General features: G+C 35.7%; 1 non-coding gene across 1 annotated transcript; it reads left to right on the top strand.

Annotated features, from left to right (window-relative positions):
• Positions 1 to 4,507: 4,507 nt before the first annotated feature.
• LOC136148155 (small nucleolar RNA SNORA42/SNORA80 family) lies at positions 4,508 to 4,641 on the top strand. Its single transcript, XR_010659451.1, has one exon. It is a non-coding gene; the product is annotated as a small nucleolar RNA SNORA42/SNORA80 family (small nucleolar RNA).
• The last annotated feature ends 15,149 nt before the right edge of the window (positions 4,642 to 19,790 follow it).

Below are 19,790 nucleotides of genomic sequence, written 5' to 3'. Positions count from 1 at the left end.
GAGGAGCCTGGCTTACTACAGTCTATGGTGTCTCAAGAATCTGACATGACTTAGCAATTAAATCACCACCACCATCCTACAAGAATACAGTATAGCAGGGTAATTTTTAAATTTTGTCTTTTGTAGTTTTCAAATACAAAATTCACTAATATTCAGCGTTATGTAATCAAAGCTATTGGAACACTGAAATCTTTTAGTAGCAATAAGGGGTCAGATTTAGGTTATAAGGTGAAGATATGGTCATGGAAAACAGCTAAGAAGAAATCAATTTTGGAAAAAGTTACAGAAAGAATAACTCAAAACATACGTTAAAAGTTGCCACCATCTAGAAAGAACTGAAGGACTAGGATACATGAATCTTGGGAGTCTTAATATTAAGGAAATTCAAATCTGTTTCTTGCTAACTACACTAAGTTGAAGTAAATTGGTAACCTAAATGCCAGAAGATGAATCAAAGCATCTGAAATTTGTCAACTGGTTTTTGAAGACACACTTGAGATATTACATATATCATATGTATATACACATATATATATACATATGATACCTATATACTCTTAAAATTAGTACAAATTGTCATCCATAAAGTTTGTCTTCATTCTGTTGATTTACAGTAAGTTATTCTCTTAAGAAATCTTTCTTGTAGGTTTCAAACATATACAGTGTCCAAATTTGTACATTGCTTAGGTTAGTGAACATCTCAGAGAGGCAGAGATGAACTCATTTACAGTTTTTTAAAATCACATACATGATATGTATCAACTCTCATTCTCTGTGTTCCTAAACTTTCACCTATCAGTTTTAATGATATATTGTTTGACTACTTGTTTCTAGTAGAGGTGAAATAAATTGAAATTTGAATTGATTATATATAATGACAGTTTATAGTTGTACTAAAATTATCACAGGAGGGTTAAATCAAGCACCAGGGTTAATTAGCTTGGCTAGAGCTGGGATTCATAATTATCCAGGTTATGTTGATTGTTATTTCCTCTTCACCCTTACTGTATATATTTGTATCAATTGAAATGTATAGTAGCGAAACATCCTCCACAGAAAATAATTTAAATCAGTCTGAAAAGTGTGTCCATATATATAAAAGGATATGATAGTGGGGGTTGAATTATGAGATAAAATGGCAAATTTATGCTCTTGTGAGTAATCTCAAATGAGGGACCAGGGTGTTAGCTGACACCAAGACACACAGCAGAGCCTAATTTTAGCAAAGTGCTAATCACTCAATCATGTTCAACTCTGTGACTCCATGGACTGTAACCTGCCAGGCTCCTCTGTCCATGGAATTCTCCAAACAAGAATACTAGAGTAGGTTGCCGTTCCATTCTTCAGCAGACCTTGCCAACCCAGAGACTGAACTCAGGTCTCCTATGTTGCAGGCAGATTCTTTACTTTCTGGACCACCAGGGAAGCCCCCAATTTTAGTAGAAGCAAGGGCAAGAAAAATGATTTGAGTCAACAGAATAACAACAGCTGTTGGAATGATACCTTTGTTTGTCAGAGCTTAACAATGAAAGTGGTTTCAGGGGACAATTTAAACTGATTTATGAGCGCTTGTGGGCTTACCAGGTGGTTCAGTGGTAAAGAATATGCCTGACAATGAAGGAGACATGGTTTGATCCCTGGGTTGGGAAGATCCCCCAGCGTAGGAAGTGGCAACCCACTCCAGGATTCTTGCCTGGAAAATTCCATGGACAGAGGAGCCTGGTGGGATACAGTCCATGGGTGGCAAAGAGTTGGACATAACGGAGCACAGTGCATCACAGAACAGTAAGAGGGCATGTAAGGCTATCTCTTAGAGACAAAAGTAACTGAATAAAAAACTCTAACATCTTTCAGTCATACAGAGGAACAACAAAGCAAGCAAAGTCTTAGAATTAATATGATCAATTAATTCACATTTTTGCTGTTTGGGGGCATTTGGCACAAATGTATATACACCAATTTTGTGTGGGTTAGTTAGATTAGAATAAAATGATAGTATATTTAAAATCACATAGGACAGGATTTTTCTTAGCAAATCTGCCATCTTTCATGATCTTACTCTCAATAATTATTTAACTGAAATAGAGAATTCCTTCAGAACTCCCTGTTGCTGCAGAATTATTTTTTCTTCCTTTCCAGTTGTTCTACAAAGCCTATGCCTTATGATGAGAAAATTTGGTCTTAAGTAAGCAATTTTTAGCAATTATTATGACTATAATATATGTAGTGATGCCTAACATTTCAAATTTAAACACAGACTGCCAACCATACCATTCTCAAGAGCCTCCTTTATCTTTGTTTTGAAAATGTGGTTTTATGTATTTATGCTGAAACGAAACAATCCGTAAATGTTCTTTCATCTTGATACTTCATTTCATTAAGTTGCAAAGAAATAATTAACATATGTGTTGAATAAAAATCCTACTTCAAAACTCATTTTTCATCTTCATTATGTTGCTACTGTGGAAACAAAATTTTAATTTGGAGTCGATCTTCTCTTTTAGTCTTAGTCCTGGGTATTTAGACTGTCATAAAAAGAGTAAGTGGGTGCTTAGTAAAGCTTATTCTTTAAGTCAGATAACCACTTTATAGCATTACCACCAATATATTTACGATTATCTTTAGTCACTGGTCCATATAAAATGATGTGGAGACACATTCCCATCTTTTTCACTCTTCCAGTTTTTCTAGGTACCTCAACCACTGCCTTGCCCCATTTAACTGTATTTGAATAATTTTCCCTCCCATGCTAGGCTAACAAAATGCTTTTTAAGGCTCAGCCTATCCATATACAACATGCAAGCAGTTCTCTGTTGAAGTGTTGCCATCCCTTTAACTTCTGGTTACACCAAGATAGTCATATAAAACTGTCTTAATCTCAATTCCCCAATCTTATGAAAAGAAGATCCCCCTTTCCTTGGCCCCACTCCTTTTTGCTTTCCCACTGAATTCCCTTGCTTTCTCAAGCCTAGAAAGTATTTCTTTTTTTTTAAGTCTCAAAGCAGAACTGGGAAGAAAGTACAGTTTTTACTCATTTGTATCCTGATAAATATTTTGTCTCTGCTCTGACTCCTTTACATTCCTTTAGGTGACTAGAATTTAAAAAATTAAAATCCAGGAGTAGACTCCCATATTCTATGCTCTATTCTATGACATATTTTCCCTGAGGAAAACTAGCATAGACTGGTATAGATGATTTAATAGCAAAAGGGCAGTGGGAGTAATAGGAAATCATATTTCAAAAACATAATCTTGAGTCACATGTAATACATATGAATATTAAAACTGACAGAGAAAAGAAAGAAGAAAGAGGTTAATAATTCTTGGAATAACTGTAACATTGACTTGTAGAGAATTTCTAAATAAAATTTGTAACCTTTTGGAAAACTTACATGGAAGAGGGAGAGAATAGATGGGCAATTATAGATACTAGGAAGAAAAATGTCACAAAGAAATATGTTAAATTAATAAAGATTACTTATTGATCAAATATTTTGTTGTTGTTTGCCTGTTGTATGTCAGGGTTTATGCCACTGCCTGGAAATCAAAGCATCAGCAAGACATGATTTCTTTCTCCCAAGGAGTTCAAAACCCAGTCTCAAAGACAGGGAAGTAAAATAGCACATATAATGCATCACAATAACTAATAAATATAGACTTGGTTAGAAGGAATTCTCAAACAGCAGATGTAGTAGTGGCACTGGTAATGAGGGTGTGTGTGTGTGTGTGTGTGTGTGTGTGTGTGTGTTTAATGGTGTCCAAGTGGAACGGCACCTGTGTTAAGTCTGAAAATGATGCTCAACATCACTAATTACTAGAGAAATGCAAATCAAGACTACAATGAGGTATTACCTCACACCTTTCAATAGTTCCCTTATTCTTTAATTCTTACTACAAAATCAAGACTTTAAGTACATGAATGTGTTGCTAACTATATTTACTTTTTTTCATATTTGCTGCATGACAAGAGCTTCCCTGGTGGCTTGGTGGTAAAAAAAAAAAAAATCTGCCTGTGAATGCAGGAGATGTGGGTTCAATCCCTAGGTTAGGAAAATTCCCTGAAGACAGAAATGACAACTTATTCTGGTACGCTTGCCTGGGAAATCCCATGGACAGAGGAGCCTGGTGGGCTATAGTCCATGGGGTCGCAGAAGAGTTGGGAAGGTTGGACTTAGTGAGTAAATATGCATGCGCACATATACAATGGAATATTATTCAGTTATAAAAAATGAAACAATGACATTTGCACTCACAAAGATGGACCTAAGAGAATATGGCTTTAGGTGATATAAGATAGACAGGAAAAGACAAATATCAAATGATATCATTTACATGTGAAATCTAAATAAGTGATACAAATAAACTCATTTACAAAACAGAGAAAGCCTCATGGACATAGGAAAAAAAAAAAAACAAAAACCTTATGGTTACCAAAGAGGTAAGGAGAGACAAATTAAGAGTTTGGGATTAACATATGCACAGTACACTTTAAAAATAGATAAACAAAGCATGGTAGTGGATTTATGGCAGGTCCTCCTTGGTGGGCCTCTCATAGTGTACCCATGCCAGAGAAAACAGCCTCGAACCATTGCCCAGTCTCTTTACCTGTGGGCTGTGAGCACTGAAAGCGGTTGTACAGTGAAAAGAGAAAAAAAAAAAAAAAAGAAAAAAAAATAGATAAACAACAAGGACCTATGTTATGGCACAGGTAACTATCCTCAATATCTTGTAATAATCTATAAGGATATTGAACTCATCTTTCAAGATGGCAAATATTTGTGCATTTTCAAAACTTTTTAGTAAGAAACTGTATATATTTTGTAACAGGGAAAGTTTAATTCATAAATTCTTTAAAAATCTTGAGTTAATTATTTAGAATTCTTCTTCCTGGTTAATAAAGTAATAGCCAAAGCCCTGCAGGAATGTTCAGTCCACTATCTAAATCATACTGCTTCCTAGGCAAAGTTAGAAAAGTCTATGTTTACTGGGCTACAAGCAATATTTGTGACTCAAATTGCAAGTAGATTAGTTCATAAATTATGCTTTTATGTTGACCCTGCCCTCCTAGAACATCTGTTCTGTTCAGACAAAAATACAAAGGAACATGTTTATAGCACAGCATGTGAGAAAGATTTAGTCTTTTAGCTTTATCTGCCTATTTGTAGACTTGGATAATTTTTATATTACAAGGAAAAATGGATCCAAAGCATCTGATATTAAATCCCTAGCAGGATTCCAAAATGTCAGTTGGATCTTAAGCTAAGCTGTGTTCCTGTGTAAACTCTATAAAGGGATTCTGTACCTGTGTATTGATTAGCCACCTGTGGGAGACTGCATGCTGAAGGAAAGATAAACATCTATTTGAGGGTCCTATTCTTTGAAAGAAGACATTTCTTTAAGTGAAGAAATCTGAAATTATGTTTCTTAACATTGACTTTCCTAAATTATTTTCTTTGCTTTCTGTATAATAAGAGGAAAATAAAATCTGGCTCACCACTTACCACAATTTTATAATTCCTGTTATCAAGAAGGGCTTTCCTGGTGGCTTCAGTCAATTCAGTCACTCAGTCGTGTCTGACTCTTTGCGACCCCATGAATCGCAGCATGTCAGGCCTCCCTGTCCATCACCAACTCCAGGAGTCCACTTAAACTCATTGAGTTGGTGACGTCATGCAGCCATCTCATCCTCTGTTGTCCCCTTCTCCTCCCGCCCCCAATCTCTCCCAGCATCATCAGGGTCTTTTCCAATGAGTCAACTCTTCGCATGAGGTGGCCAAAGTATTGGAGTTTCAGCTTCAGCGTCAGTCCTTCCAATGAACACCCAGGACTGATCTCCTCTAGGGTGGACTGGTTAGGTCTCCTTGCAGTCCAAGGGACTCTCAAGAGTCTTCTACAACACCACAGTTCAAAAGCATCAATTTTTCGGCACTCAGCTTTCTTCACAGTCCAACTCTCACATTTATACATGACCACTGGAAAAGCCATAGCCTTGACTAGACAGACCTTTGTTGGCAAAGTAATGTCTCTGCTTTTTGATATACTATCTAGATTGGTCCTTTCCTTCCAAGGAGTAAGCACCTTTTAACTTCTTTTAATTTCATTGTCTCTCCATCTATCTGCCATGAAGTGATGTGACCAGATGCTATGATCTTAGTTTTCTGAATGTTGAGCTTAAAGCCAACTTTTCCACTCTCCTCTTTCACTTTGATTAAGAGACTTTTTAGTTCCTCTTCACTTTCTGCCATAAGGGTGGTGTCATCTGCATATCTGAGGTTATTGATATTTCCCCCAGCAATCTTGATTCCAGCCAAGCGTTTCTCATGATGTACTCTGCATATAAGTTAAATAAGCAGGGTGACAATATACAGCCTTGACGTACTCCTTTATTTGGAACCAGTCTGTTGTTCCATGTCCAGTTCTAACTGTTGCTTCCTGACCTGCATACAGGTTTCTCAAGAGGCAGGTCAGGTGGTCTGGTATTCCCATCTCCTTCAGAATTTTCCACAGTTTACTGTGATCCAGACTGTCAAAGTCTTTGGCATAGTCAATACAGCAGAAATAGATGTTTTTCTGGAACGGATTTGCTTTTTCAATGATCCAGCGGATGTTGGCAATTTGGTCTCTTGTTCCTCTGCCTTTTCTAAAACCAGCTTGAACATCTGGAAGTTCACAGTTCATGTATTGCTGGAGCCTGGTGGCTAAGATGGTAAAGAACCCTCCTGCAATGCAGGAGACCTGGATTTGATCCCTGAGTTGGGAAGATTCCCTGGAGAAGGGAAGGGCTACCCAATCCAGTGGGAGTTAAATATCCATAAGCATATCTTAACCTCACAAATAATTGACTTTTATCACTCTAATTACCTTCAACTCAGGTTTCTGTGAACCACAGATCTCCAGGATTGTAATGCTACATGTGACATAGACAAGCAGAAATGCCAGTCTGTGAACATCACCTCCCTTTACACTCTTCAGCTTACAATGTGATACTTTAAACTCTCATGGCATATTTCTTTGATTTTTTATTCATTGGTTCCTTCATTCATTTACTGAAACTGCAGGAATAAACCTCTTGCTATATGATAATAATTTCCTAAACACTCCAAGTTGGATTGCTAAGAATACAAATATATAGCGGACCAAACTAGTCAACCTTAATGAGCTGCATGTAATAGTGTATTTTTTAAGTAACCAGATGGTATGAGTATTAAGAATGATTAAAGGGTTTATTTTCTGTATGCCATGGGAACAGGAAGGAACATCAAACTGCCTGGAGGTGTTAGGGATCATTTTAAAAGAATATGGTCAATTGGGTCTGAGGTAGGCAGAAGAAACAGGAGGAGCTATGCTAAAAGGAGTCTAAAGGCAAATTCCAGAGTTCTACTGCATCTGTAAATATAAAATATGAGATTGGATATACACACTTTATTTAGACCATAAAGGACACTGTGTCTCAGGCTAAGAATTAGGAATCATATGCCACTTTGCAATCTTTAGAATTTGGCTTTAGTTACCATTAATCAGAACTGACATCAAATTCTGGAAGGAGATATAAATCTATTTCTCACTGTCCTTCATCTAACCTATTCCGACCTTCAAATTCTATTTCAGAAGTGTGAACCACAATACCTGGCTGAATGATGGAATAAAGTTTCGAGTTAGACAACATAATTATTGTGTTGTTAAAACCCATTAATCAAAGTGAGTTTTCATCCACCCTCTTGATTATTAAGCAATAAAATATTGAAAGACTGATCTCCCATTCAAATAAAAGAAAAATGACAGCTTCTCCCAAGAAATCATATTTGGAATTTATTGTCAGTTGGGGCCATATAGAAAGCAGAGACTTCAAGGAAATATTAATGTCAGAAATTTTCTTTAAAACTATTAGTGCCAGTTAGCTGAGAGGTTATGTGGGTTATGAATGCATATTGATCTCTCTTTCTTTCTTTATCTCTTTCACTCATTCTTTTCTTTTCTCATTGTCTTGGTACCCATTTGTTTTACTGACAAAGAGAAAAACCTCATCATTCCCATATGGATGTTTCTATCGATGTATCTATTGCTTCTATGCACCTAGACCAAATTTCATGAATTTTCAGATTGTGTTCCTATGTCCTGATTAATATTGTTATTTCATGTTTCCAATAATGGCTCTTCAGAAAGGCAAATCTAAAAAGTTCAATAGTTAATGAGTGATAATCATGTTTTTACTTCTCCAACTTCTTGTCCTTTATTATCTACTTCCTGTCTCTGTTAATGACAAATTTTATTTCAGCCTTCCAAATGGAGCCTTCTATTGCCACTGTACACAGCACCAAATCCCTCCACACTTTGCTTACTCAGTTTATTCTTAGCTGAGATAAACTATTTCAGAAGTGCTCCCTGGAACCAGTTTTGTGTTCTTTAATCGCAATGAACATTATCACAACATTAAAAGAAAATGTTTGCCTATTTGATTTACAGAATGTTCCTCTTTACACTATGACCTAAATCAAATCCCTTACAATTATATAGTGGAAGTGACAAATGGATTCAATTCAACAGATCTGATAGACAGAGTATCAGAAGAACTATGGATGGAGGTTTGTGACATTGTAACAGGATGTGGTGGCCAAAAACATCTCCAAGAAAAAGAAATGCAAAATATTTGTCTGAGGAGGCCTTATAAATACTTGAGAAAAGAAAAGTAAAGACACAGGAGAAAAGGAAAGGTATATCCATTTGAATGCAGAGTTCCAAAAAGTAGCAAGGAGGGATAAGAAAGCTTTCCTAAGTGAACAATGCAAAGAAATAGGGGAAAACAATAGAATGGGAAAGACTGGAAATCTCTTCAAGAAAATTAGAGATACTAAAGGAATATTTCATGCAAAGATGTTCACAATAAAGGACAGAAATGTTATGGACATAAGAGAAACAGAAGATATTAAGAAGAGTTGGCAAGAATACCCAGAAGAACTATACAAAAAAGATCTTCATGATCCAGATAATCACGTGGTGAGATCACTTACCTAGAGCCAGATATCACAGAGTATGAAGTCAAGTGGGCCTTAGGAAGCATCACTACCAGCAAAGCTAGTGGAGGTGATGGAATTCCAGGTGAGCTATTTCGAATCCTAAAAGATGATGCTGTGAAAGTGCTGAACTCATTATGTCAGCATATTTGGAAAACTCAGCAGTGGCCACAGGACTGGAAAAGGTCAGTTTTCATTCCAATCCCAGAGAAAGGCAATACCAAAGAAGGTTCAAACCACACAATTGCAATCATTTACATGCTAACAAAGTAATGCTCAAAATTCTCCAAGCCAGGCTTCAACAGTATGTGAACTGTGAACTTCTAGATGCTCAAGTTGGATTTAGAAAAGGCAGAGGAACCAGAGATCAAATTGCCAACATCTGTTGGATCACAGAAAAAGCAAGAGAATTCCAGGAAAAAACCTACTTCTGCTTCATTGACTAACTAAAGCCTTTGTATGGATATCCACAAACTGTTGAAAATTCTTAGAGGTGGGAGTACCAGACCACCTTACCTGCCTCCTGAGAAACCTCTATTCAGGTCAAGAAGCAACAGTTAGAACTGGGCATGGAACAATGGACTGGTTCCAAATTGGGAAAGTATGTCAAGGCTGTATTTATCACCCTGGTTATTTAACTTATATGCAGAGTACATCATGCAAAATGTCGAGCTGGGTGAATCATAAGCTGGAACCAAGATTGCCATGAGAAATATCAACAACCTCAGGTATACAGATGACATAACCTTAATGGCAGAAAGTGAAGCAGAACTAAAGAGCTTCTTGATGAAAGTGAAAGAGGAGAGTGAAAAGGCTGGTTTAAAACTCAACAGTGAAAACCGAAGATCATGGCATCTGGTCCCATCACTTCATGGCAAATAGATGGAGAAACAATGGAAAGAGTGACAGACGTTATTTTATGGGGTTCCAAAATCACTGCAGATGGTGACTGCAGCTATAAAATTTAGAGACCCTTGCTCCTTGGAAGAAAAGCTATGACAAAGCTAGATAGCATATGAAAAAGCAGAGATATTGCTTTTCCAACAAATGTCTTTCTTTTCAAAACTATGGTATTTCCAGTACTCGCATATGAATGTGAGAGCTGGACCTTAAAGAAGGCTGAATGTAAAAAAATTGGTACTTTGAACTGTGGCATTGGAGAAGACTCTTGAGAGTCCCTTGGACTGTAAGAATGTCAAGCCAGTCAATCCTAAAGAAAATCAATCTTGAGTATTCATTGGAAGATTGATACTGAAGCAGAATCTCTAATACTTTGGCCACCTGATATGAAGAATTGCCTCGCTAGAAAAGACCCTGATGCTGGGGAAGATTGAAGGCAGGAGGAGAAGGGAACAACATAGAATGAGATGGTTGGATGCAATCATTTACTCAATGAACATGAGTGAGCAAACTCTGGGAAATGGTGAAGGACAGGGAAAACTGGTGTGCATGGGGTCGCAAAGAGTCAGACCCAACTGAGCAAATGAGCAACAACGTTCCTCTGAACTATAAGATTTGTGATGCCAAGACACTATCTTGACCAAGCAATCTGTGGAGTTCAGTTTGACTTCCTAATATATGTAGTTTTTGATAAATAAACATATGACTGAAAGTTGTGGGGAAAACCTCAAATCTAAATTCAAGACCCTTAATGTCTTTGTTACTTCAAACTTCACCCCTGATCTTCTCTGGGCTTCGGATTTTAAGCCACAAAATGACAGTTTTGAACCAAAAGAAAATCACAGACCTTTCAAATTTATAATTCTTCAGTTCTGTAAATTGTAATGTTTGGAGGCAAGCTAATTTCTATTGGCATCATGTTTTCACATTGTAGGATCTGTGCTAGAGTAATATCCCTGGCTTATTTCTCTTTAGACAAGGAGGTATGATTTAACTGGCTGGTGAGTAAGGGAGAAGGAACTGGCCATTGGCCAAGAGTGTATTTGATTGTGGAGACATCATGTTTTCTCCTGCTTTCATCAAAATGGTCAGAACAGCTTCTGCTCCTACAGGTGAAGGTCTATAGTTGATCACTGAGGCTGTGACAAGGGAATCGAGTGTATTTAACTTAGGCCCATTTGCCTATAGACCTAAAATGCATTATCAAGACGCTTTCTCAGTAATAGAGATATTTCTTTTCTTTTTCAATAAAATTTTATTTTTATTATTATTTTTTTTTTTTTGCCAGGCTGATGCTTTTATTTATTTACTTTGCCATTTATTTTTACTAGTTGGAGGCTAATTACTTTACAATATTTTAGTGGTTTTTGCCATACATTGCCATGAATCAGCCATGGATTTACATGTGTTCCCCATCCTGATGGGGAGTGCGGTGGGAGGGGTGTTCAGTAACAGAGATATTTCAATTTCTTGACATTTTTACTTTTAATTTAGTTCTCAGCCTTGGAGGACTACACAGGATTTTTATGTATGAGAACTCCAAAATCTCAAGTATGTGCGTCTGTGTATGTCATGTCTAACTCTCTGTGACCCCATGGACTGTAGCCCTCCAGGCTCCTCCCTGCATGGGATTTTCCAGGCAAGACTACCTGGTGGGTTGCCATGTCCTTCTCCAGGGGATCTTCCTGACTCAGAAGAGGTTATAGCTAAATACAGTGTTAGCTATGTATACTCATTTTCAATCCTTTCAAATAAGCAGAAGAATATTTTGAATGTTTGTGTGTGTGTTTGTACTCCTATATTGACAAGAAAGTTGTGCCTTTATATGGAAAAGTTACCTAGTATACTAAATACTCAATCTATAGCTATTAGATTCAGTGATTTACAATCTAGGTTTATCAGAGATGAAGGGAAGGGTATATGCCATGAAAGCAAGAGAGTTCCAGTATGGAGATGCCCACACTTTGAAAAAGAAAATAGTCAACAGATAAACTGACAAAATAAATGGTTTAGAAAGTTCTGTTTTCCTAATGCTTTTGCATTGCTTCAAAGAATACAAAGTCTTCATTGTTTTATGAGAAGTTAAATAGTCGTGAAATCTTTAAGCAAAGACGGAGGATGGGTAATTTTTCCCTTTTGCTTTATTTCTCTGAACTTCTTGTTTTGGAGGGATGTGGTAAGCTTCCTAAATGTTCCTGAGGGTCAGCTGCAGGCATGACTGGCAGGTCCTGGACGACATTATCTAGGATTGTTTCAAGAGTGGGTTTACGACTTAAAGAGAGTCAATAGCCATTTATAGCCACTTATAAAGATTCTAGAGAAAATGAGTCTATTATTGACATCATAGAGCTTAACAATGATAAAAATTGTAAAACACTGGGATTCTCTGGGAGCATCTTGGCTGCTGAGGGAGAATGCACATCAGAGGACAAACACCCAGAGGGAAACAAGTGGGAAGCGCCAAGAGAGGGACAGAAAGAATCCTGATGACTGTGTTTCAAGCCCTGGCATGGCTGTTGCATGAAACCACCTTCACAACACACACTCTGTAATTATATCCTGAGAAAATACATTCATTTTTCTCCCCTTAAGCTAGTTAGAAATGGATTTTGACCCTCTACATAGAGTTCTGACTATTTCATACCAATAAGCACATATCATGTGATAATAAAGACTCTTGAAGTTGAGGAAACAAGAAACTTGTTTAGAAAAGTAGGGAATGATTGAAGGATTAATGAAAGGTTATCTTATCCTTAACATTTTTCCACTGAAAACATTTTATTTAGTAAGTGAGGTGGAAACTTTGGAGGAAGTAGGCATGGCATAGTGGAGATATTACCCATGTTTTTCTTGCTTTTGTTTCTTGTGACAACTCTAATCCACAGTTAAAGGAAAGGATGCAGCGTTACATCAAAGTTCATCAGAAAAGACCACTTTGACATTAATGCTGTGTCCTACACTTGCAGTGAGGAAGCTGAAAGACATATTCCCTGTGTGTGACACTCATGGCACAATGGATTTTGTAATAATATCAATCCACTGCTACTTATTTAGGTGACTTTTTTATTGATATGTAGTCATTATATGTGTCAATTATCACTACAAGATACCTAGCTGTGATTTTTACCCCTATTTCAAAATGAGGAAACAGACTCGTAACCGTGAAATAATTAGCCTATCCTCTCAGAGCTGGAAGATTAGGGAGTAAACACTCAAATTCAGACTTGGCAGACAGTATTAATATTATTTTCAGTTCTTTGTTTTTTATGTCTTATTGTTGATTGATCTACATCCCATAGTTGGGGGGAGGGGAATGTATTATTTGGATATTGATAGAGAATCAGGACAGGCCAAGAAAAACTGGAATGTGTCATTTAGAGTTCTTAATACAGCAGTTGACCAAAAAGAGGCATTTTTTTGGAAACTTGGATCTGTAATACTGAGACCACCTAAAGAAGCTTGTCTCCTACACAACTTTATGTAAGTTCTTCGTCTCCCAGTGAAATGGACAATAACACAAGGAAACAGTACCAGGAAAACTTGAAAATAAAAGAACACATACTTTGTTTTGAAAGGTACCATTATAATGATTTCGATAATGCTTTATTTAATCTCAACATTCATAACTTTCATAAATCCTCATAGAAATAGAGGAAAAACTTTATAAATTGAAGACATTTCATAGGTTTTTTTCTTTCTTATTGAGTATCATAATAAATTTCCATACAAAGTTGTCAGAAAGCATTTCCCCTTAATCTATAATACAATGGCAGTATGACAGAGCATATTTTACTACCATATACCTAAATTCCTTAGGAAGTTGTAACTTCCATACCACAGGGAGCCATGTGTAGATTTATGAATTGTTGAAATTTTAAAAAGCTTTAAAGTGACAGAAATGTGTTGCCTGAATAATGTCAGGAATATATTTTAATCTTCAAAAATAAACTATAAAATACTGTCCTACCAAAAAATTGAGGTCAAAGATGAAACAATATATGTCAAGATATTTCTAGTTATAAAGATGAGTAATAGATTAAAACTTCAAGCCAGACATGATAATATTAATCTAGCGCTAAAATTCATGAATCAAAATCATAATGTTCTGTGGATTAACATAGTAACCATGGCATTAGTTATAGCATTGGTTAATACATAAAAATAAATATGTTGTAAGAATCATATGTGGTGAAAATTGGGAGAGAATTTCTATAATTCAAAGTTTTATGGTGGTAAGGAGATAGATACATTTAGATGTTCTTCTTTTTAAAACCCAAATGAATTTCTTATTGTTAATTATAGATAAAGAAATTGTGCTTTTTTTGCTAACTTCCTATAGAGATTATAATGGCATATTTTTGAAGAGCAGCAACATGTTCAGTACAAAACTCCTGGTAGAGAATTTACAGCATAGAGAAACTGGTCTCAGTTGAGCCATCAATAATTATCGTGTTCGGTATATCTTGCACAATGCTGCTCTCTGTCTTTTTTCCAAAGAGGGGCTTTCCAGGTGGCTCAGTGATAAACAATTCGCCTGCCAAACAGAAGATTTGGGTTTGATCCCTTGGTCAGGAAGATCCCCTGGAAAAGGAAAGAGCAACCCACTCCAGTATTCTTGCCTGGGAAATCCCACGGACAGAGGAGCCTGGTGGGCTACAGGTCATGAGGTCGCGAAGAGTCGACATGACTTCATGAGTAAACAATGACAAAAACACATTATTGGAAGATGCGAGAACAAGGTATCTTTAAGAAATTCTCTTAAATGTGTATGAATATTCAGGAATGAATTGTAGATCTTTGTAATAGTGGGGTAACCATGGGTTTTCTTCACCCTTATTAAATGAGTGCTGCTAGTTCTGCTATTTTCTGTTATAAAATCCCCCTTTTGAAAGCACACTCCAAAATGCACACGGTAGTGTCATCCAGTGAGTGCGTACTGCATGGAGGCTGCTGAGCAAGGCTGTATTTGGAATGTGATTTTCTTGGAAACATCACCTTTCTGGATCCATATTTCGCCCTCAAGCTTTTGTTGAAAAATTTAAAACTGTTTCTTCTGCATATGGTCAAAGAATCCCATTAAAGTTGAAACAGAAGCCTTGAGTTGTGTTGCATCCATTGGTTCAGATCAGCACCAGCTGGAATTTTTATGGTCTATGGTTCAACAACCCAACATATTGAGGTCATTTCTACTTTTTTTGCTGTCAGTTGCAAATGATGGAAAATGTCAGCCTGGGATGAGCAACAACTCCAAAAAATGGCATGGACAAATAATTTAAGCTGACACATGTAGCTCCTCTTCACTTTGATGGTTTCATATATGGCCGGACATAATGTGCCTTCAGAACATGCTTAAGGTGCTATCTTTTAACCTTTGTGAGAAACTTTAGCTCCTGGATTTGATGGCTTATTATAGTTTCAGTCATTTATGACATTTCAAGTTATATATTATATTTTGCTAACTTTACAATTAATTAATTTTGGAAACTATGAAATTTTCTTCATTCTATTTTTCAGTGTCCATTTTTGGGTCCTATTTACCAACATAGAAATTAAACAAAATTTACAGAATTATGTAAATGGTTTTCCTAACACAAGAGATGTGGCAAAGTTTCATCCCAATTGCCTTTTCCTTTAATAATTAGTTTTTAAACAGATGAAAGTTCAATTTCAAAGTGATGTTGATGATAATAACTAATTTTCATTCTAGTAATATAAGTTAGGTGATGGGCTGAAAGTAAATTCTATTTAGCTACATGTTTAATACTTCAGCAGTACTCTTTCATCTTTCCTAATTCTTTATTTAGAATGTATGTAGTACTTTTATTATTATGATTTTAAAGATTTTTAAAATACTTCTCTAGATGTATTATAGAATAGCAATCATATCCACCCTGTGAAATGATACTGCCCAAATAGCTTGCATTCAGTACACAGAACTTCAGAATGTGTGTTTTTTTAAACAATGTTTCTAACTGCATTACAGATGGGCAGTCACAATCTACCCCTCAAATAACACTCTTCTCGACAAAGCAAGCTGGTTGCACTCTTACAACCAACTTTATTTCAGTCATTTGTAAACAAAGTCAATTTATTATTATCACTGACAACCACAACTACATTGATTAATGTTTGATGAAATAAAGATTTTTATATTCATTTTTAATAAAAACTCAATATCTAAAATGTGGAATTGATTTCTCTGACTCCTTTATTTCTTTTTCACCTTTTATAATCATTGAAATGGAATGTCCTTCATTAAATTAAATGCAGGAAATACCAGTATCTACAGAAGAATGGAAATTATCTCATTAAAATACAGACATCACATTAGAACAACAATAAAAATACATAGTAGAAACCCAAAAGTATAGCTAATTATAATTCAGAATACAAGGCAGTATTTTCTTCTTCTGAAAAATGACATAAATAATTTCATACTACATGTGTAGAGGAAAATTTTTCAGAAATTCAAATTACAAATTATGTACTGAGAAAGACCTATTACCTCTCTCTTTTATTATCTATCTTGTTATAGCTTGTGAAATATCAACCTCAAAGTAAAATAAACAATAGAAAAAAAGAACTAGTATACTCTATTTTTACTAATGCAGTGGACTATCATAAATGAAAGTTGGGGGGAAAAAACCTGTTTTTCATATCTTGTTCATCTTAAACTTCCACAACTCATTTAGTTCTTCATGGTAAAGTCAGAAAACCTTAAGTGAAGGTACAGAATCTAGCTTCTTACTTGTGTGTGTGTGTGACATATATATGTGCATGCTAAGTCACTTGTCCGACTCTTTGAGACCCTATGGACTATTGGATCTGCCAGACTCCTCTATCCATGGGATTCTCCAGGCAAGAATACTGGAGTGTGTTGCTGTTTCCTTCTCCAGGGAATCTTCCTGACCCAGGGATCAAACCCACATCTCTTAAATCTCCTGTATTGGCAGGTCATGGAATTGCCTATATGAGAACAATCACTCATATCAGCTAGAACAATTGCTTTTATCAGGTGGAAACAATTTTTTAATTTAAGTGAATGCATCGGTTAAACACATTTATTTGAACAGTTATTTCTGTGGAAAGAAAGCATGTGTCTACCCCAAGATGTCTTGAATTGAAGAATGAGATGCATAGTTTTAGGACCAGAATGTGTGGCGATAATTAGAAGACATGTCTTGTTCTTTTTATGTTGCTAAGTGAAATGATGTGAAAATCAATGTTCGATTACCCTTTTGAGGAAAATCTTCAAATCCCAGCTTGTCAAATACTGTTTGGCATTCTTGTAACTTTTTATCCTTCATAATAAACTAAGAATGAATACTGACTTTGTACTTACCAGATAGATTTTCTTTCTTGAAAAAAATTTAAATCCACAGATGACAATAAGTAACTCCAGCTCAATGTTTTTACCCAATTCCCATTTCAGCAATAACTGAAATTCTAGTCAGTGACACTGACTACAGACTTTATAACATAATAGACTTCGTAACATGACACGTGTAACTGGATAGTCTAGAATATGGTTTAAAGAGACATAAAAGTTTTTGATAAATAAGAACTAAAAGCATTACTGAAACCTCCTTTGATAGTAAAAATACACACCTAAGAAAAATGAAGAAATCATATTACTCAAATCTTCCCTGTGATTTTCAGACAACCTAAGTATGCAGAAAAAAAAAAAAAAATAGAAGGGCTAAAGGGATAAAATTAAAACACTGGATCCTTTGTACTGCCTGAAAAATATATCTCATTTAAGAATGTACAAAACTGCCTTCAAGTCATTAAATTACTGAGTAACGCTCTTTAGATGCTTGTTAAACCGTGTCTCAAATAATCAACTGGGATTATCCTTATCAAACTAGTACCTTGATTTTAAACTCTAAATTTTCTGGAAATTGTCAGTTCCTGGGAGGAGTGTCAATGCCTTACTCATCTCTGGATCCTAGATAATTTCATAATTTCAGAAGATTAAAAGATATTCAAGTAATGCTTCTCAAATGAATCAAGCAAAACTATTACACACACATGCATAATCATATGAAGCACAAATAATCCACTATTCTTGGGGGCATCCTTGAATGCATAATTATAGCAACTCACTAGGATGCTAAGCTGGAGAACAGGAGAGATCTCATATGTACCCTTGATCTAGAAGTATTTTTTAAAAGATCCTTTAACATTCTTAAATTTGCTTTTTCATTTGCTGGTGAATCAGTGTATGATTGTTTATAAATATGTTATGCTAAGGAGTCATATTTTGAGCAGGATTAAGTATTCTTCTAGACTTTCCAAATACCAATGAGACAGAAAAGTTGCTATATGAATTTGTAATGTTCTAGTCAAAACGAAGGTAAGCACTTATGTTGTATTAATATTACACATCTTCCTATTAAAGTAAAATGACTATATTATAAACTCTATTTTGCTAATATACATCAGAGAAATAAAGACAAAATGGAGCAAAGAAACTTTATTTTCTCTTATTTTTTATTCTCATTTATTACAAAAAGTCTCATAAGAAATAATTTGCAAAAAAGAAAAAAAAAACAGTCATTTAGGAGAACTGAACTAAGTTGACTCCTTTTATCTATTGTTGTGCCCACAGATATACAAATATTTTTATAGCACATAGTGCATAGTGGATGCAAAATGAGTTTTTACTAAATTGTGTTGAAATCACAGTTTCTCCTTCTTAATTTTGTCCTTATTTCTTCAAAGTTATAATAGACTTAAGAAACACATGTAACTAGAATATCAATTTAATTTGGTTCTATGCAACACACACTTTAAAAAGCTCCTAGCCCACAGTTCATTGGTTAGATAATTCCCATTCTTAACTCTCTCCCTCGACAATTTTAATACAGAGTCTGAAAGTAAAATATTTTAAGATACTTATGTACCATGACTCTGGCCAATTAAATCTAAGTGGAACTCCACTCTGGGCATGGTAGGAAAACTTTAGCCTCCCTAATAAATAAAAGGGGGGGTTCCATTTTCTTTATGCCTTGAACATAAATTATTCCTGGAATTGTGGCAATCACATGACTGATAGGAACAAGAGAATGCAAAGATGCTGAATTAACACCAGGAACTATTTCCAGATGACTTGTAAATTACACAGGCTCTCTACATAGGTTGCTGCAACATTATCAAACATTTATTATATGTCAGTTATTGCTTAGTTTGTCAATCCATCCTCACATTTGTTTGCTAAATTCAGTTCTTACTAAAAGAGGGAAAATGAAGAGTGTAAATAGGTTATTCATTTTTTTTTTCCCCAAGAAATGTCACCAATTAATGCTTCTTTTATTTTCCAAGTCTTTTCTAGGACTGATAATAAATAAGACAAAAGTGAACATATATAAAGCATTGTTATTCTAGTGATATATAGGCATTTATAGGCACTGGCATATATTATCTAACAAAATAAGCTTTTAACTTTTATTTATTTATGTTTGGTTGTGCTAATCTTCGTTGTTATGCATAGGCTTTCTCTAGTTGCGGTGAGCGGGAGCTACACTTCCTTGTGGTGCATGGCCTTCTCCCTGCAGTGTTTTCTCCTGTTTCGGAGCACATGCTCTAGGACATGCTGGCTTCAGGAGTTGCAACTCACAGGCTCAGTAGCTGCAAATTGCAGACTCTAGAGAGCAGGCTCAGTGGTTGTGTTGCAGGGGCTCTAGTTGCTCAGTGGCATGTGGAATCTACCTAGACCAAAGTTCGAATCCATGTCCTCTGAATTGGCAGGCAGATTCTTATCCACAGTTCCACCAGGAAAGTCCCAAAATAAACTTTTAAATGTCAAAAAGTATAACTATTACACACAGTGCTCTTTCACAAAAAAAAAAATGTTAAAACCAAAAACCAATGCAAGTC

The sequence above is a fragment of the Muntiacus reevesi genome, chromosome 16 (assembly GCF_963930625.1).
Source record: "Muntiacus reevesi chromosome 16, mMunRee1.1, whole genome shotgun sequence".
NCBI classification, from domain to species: domain Eukaryota; kingdom Metazoa; phylum Chordata; class Mammalia; order Artiodactyla; family Cervidae; genus Muntiacus; species Muntiacus reevesi.
Note: the sequence above shows the minus strand (reverse complement) of the source record. Positions and strands in the feature narration are given on the sequence as shown.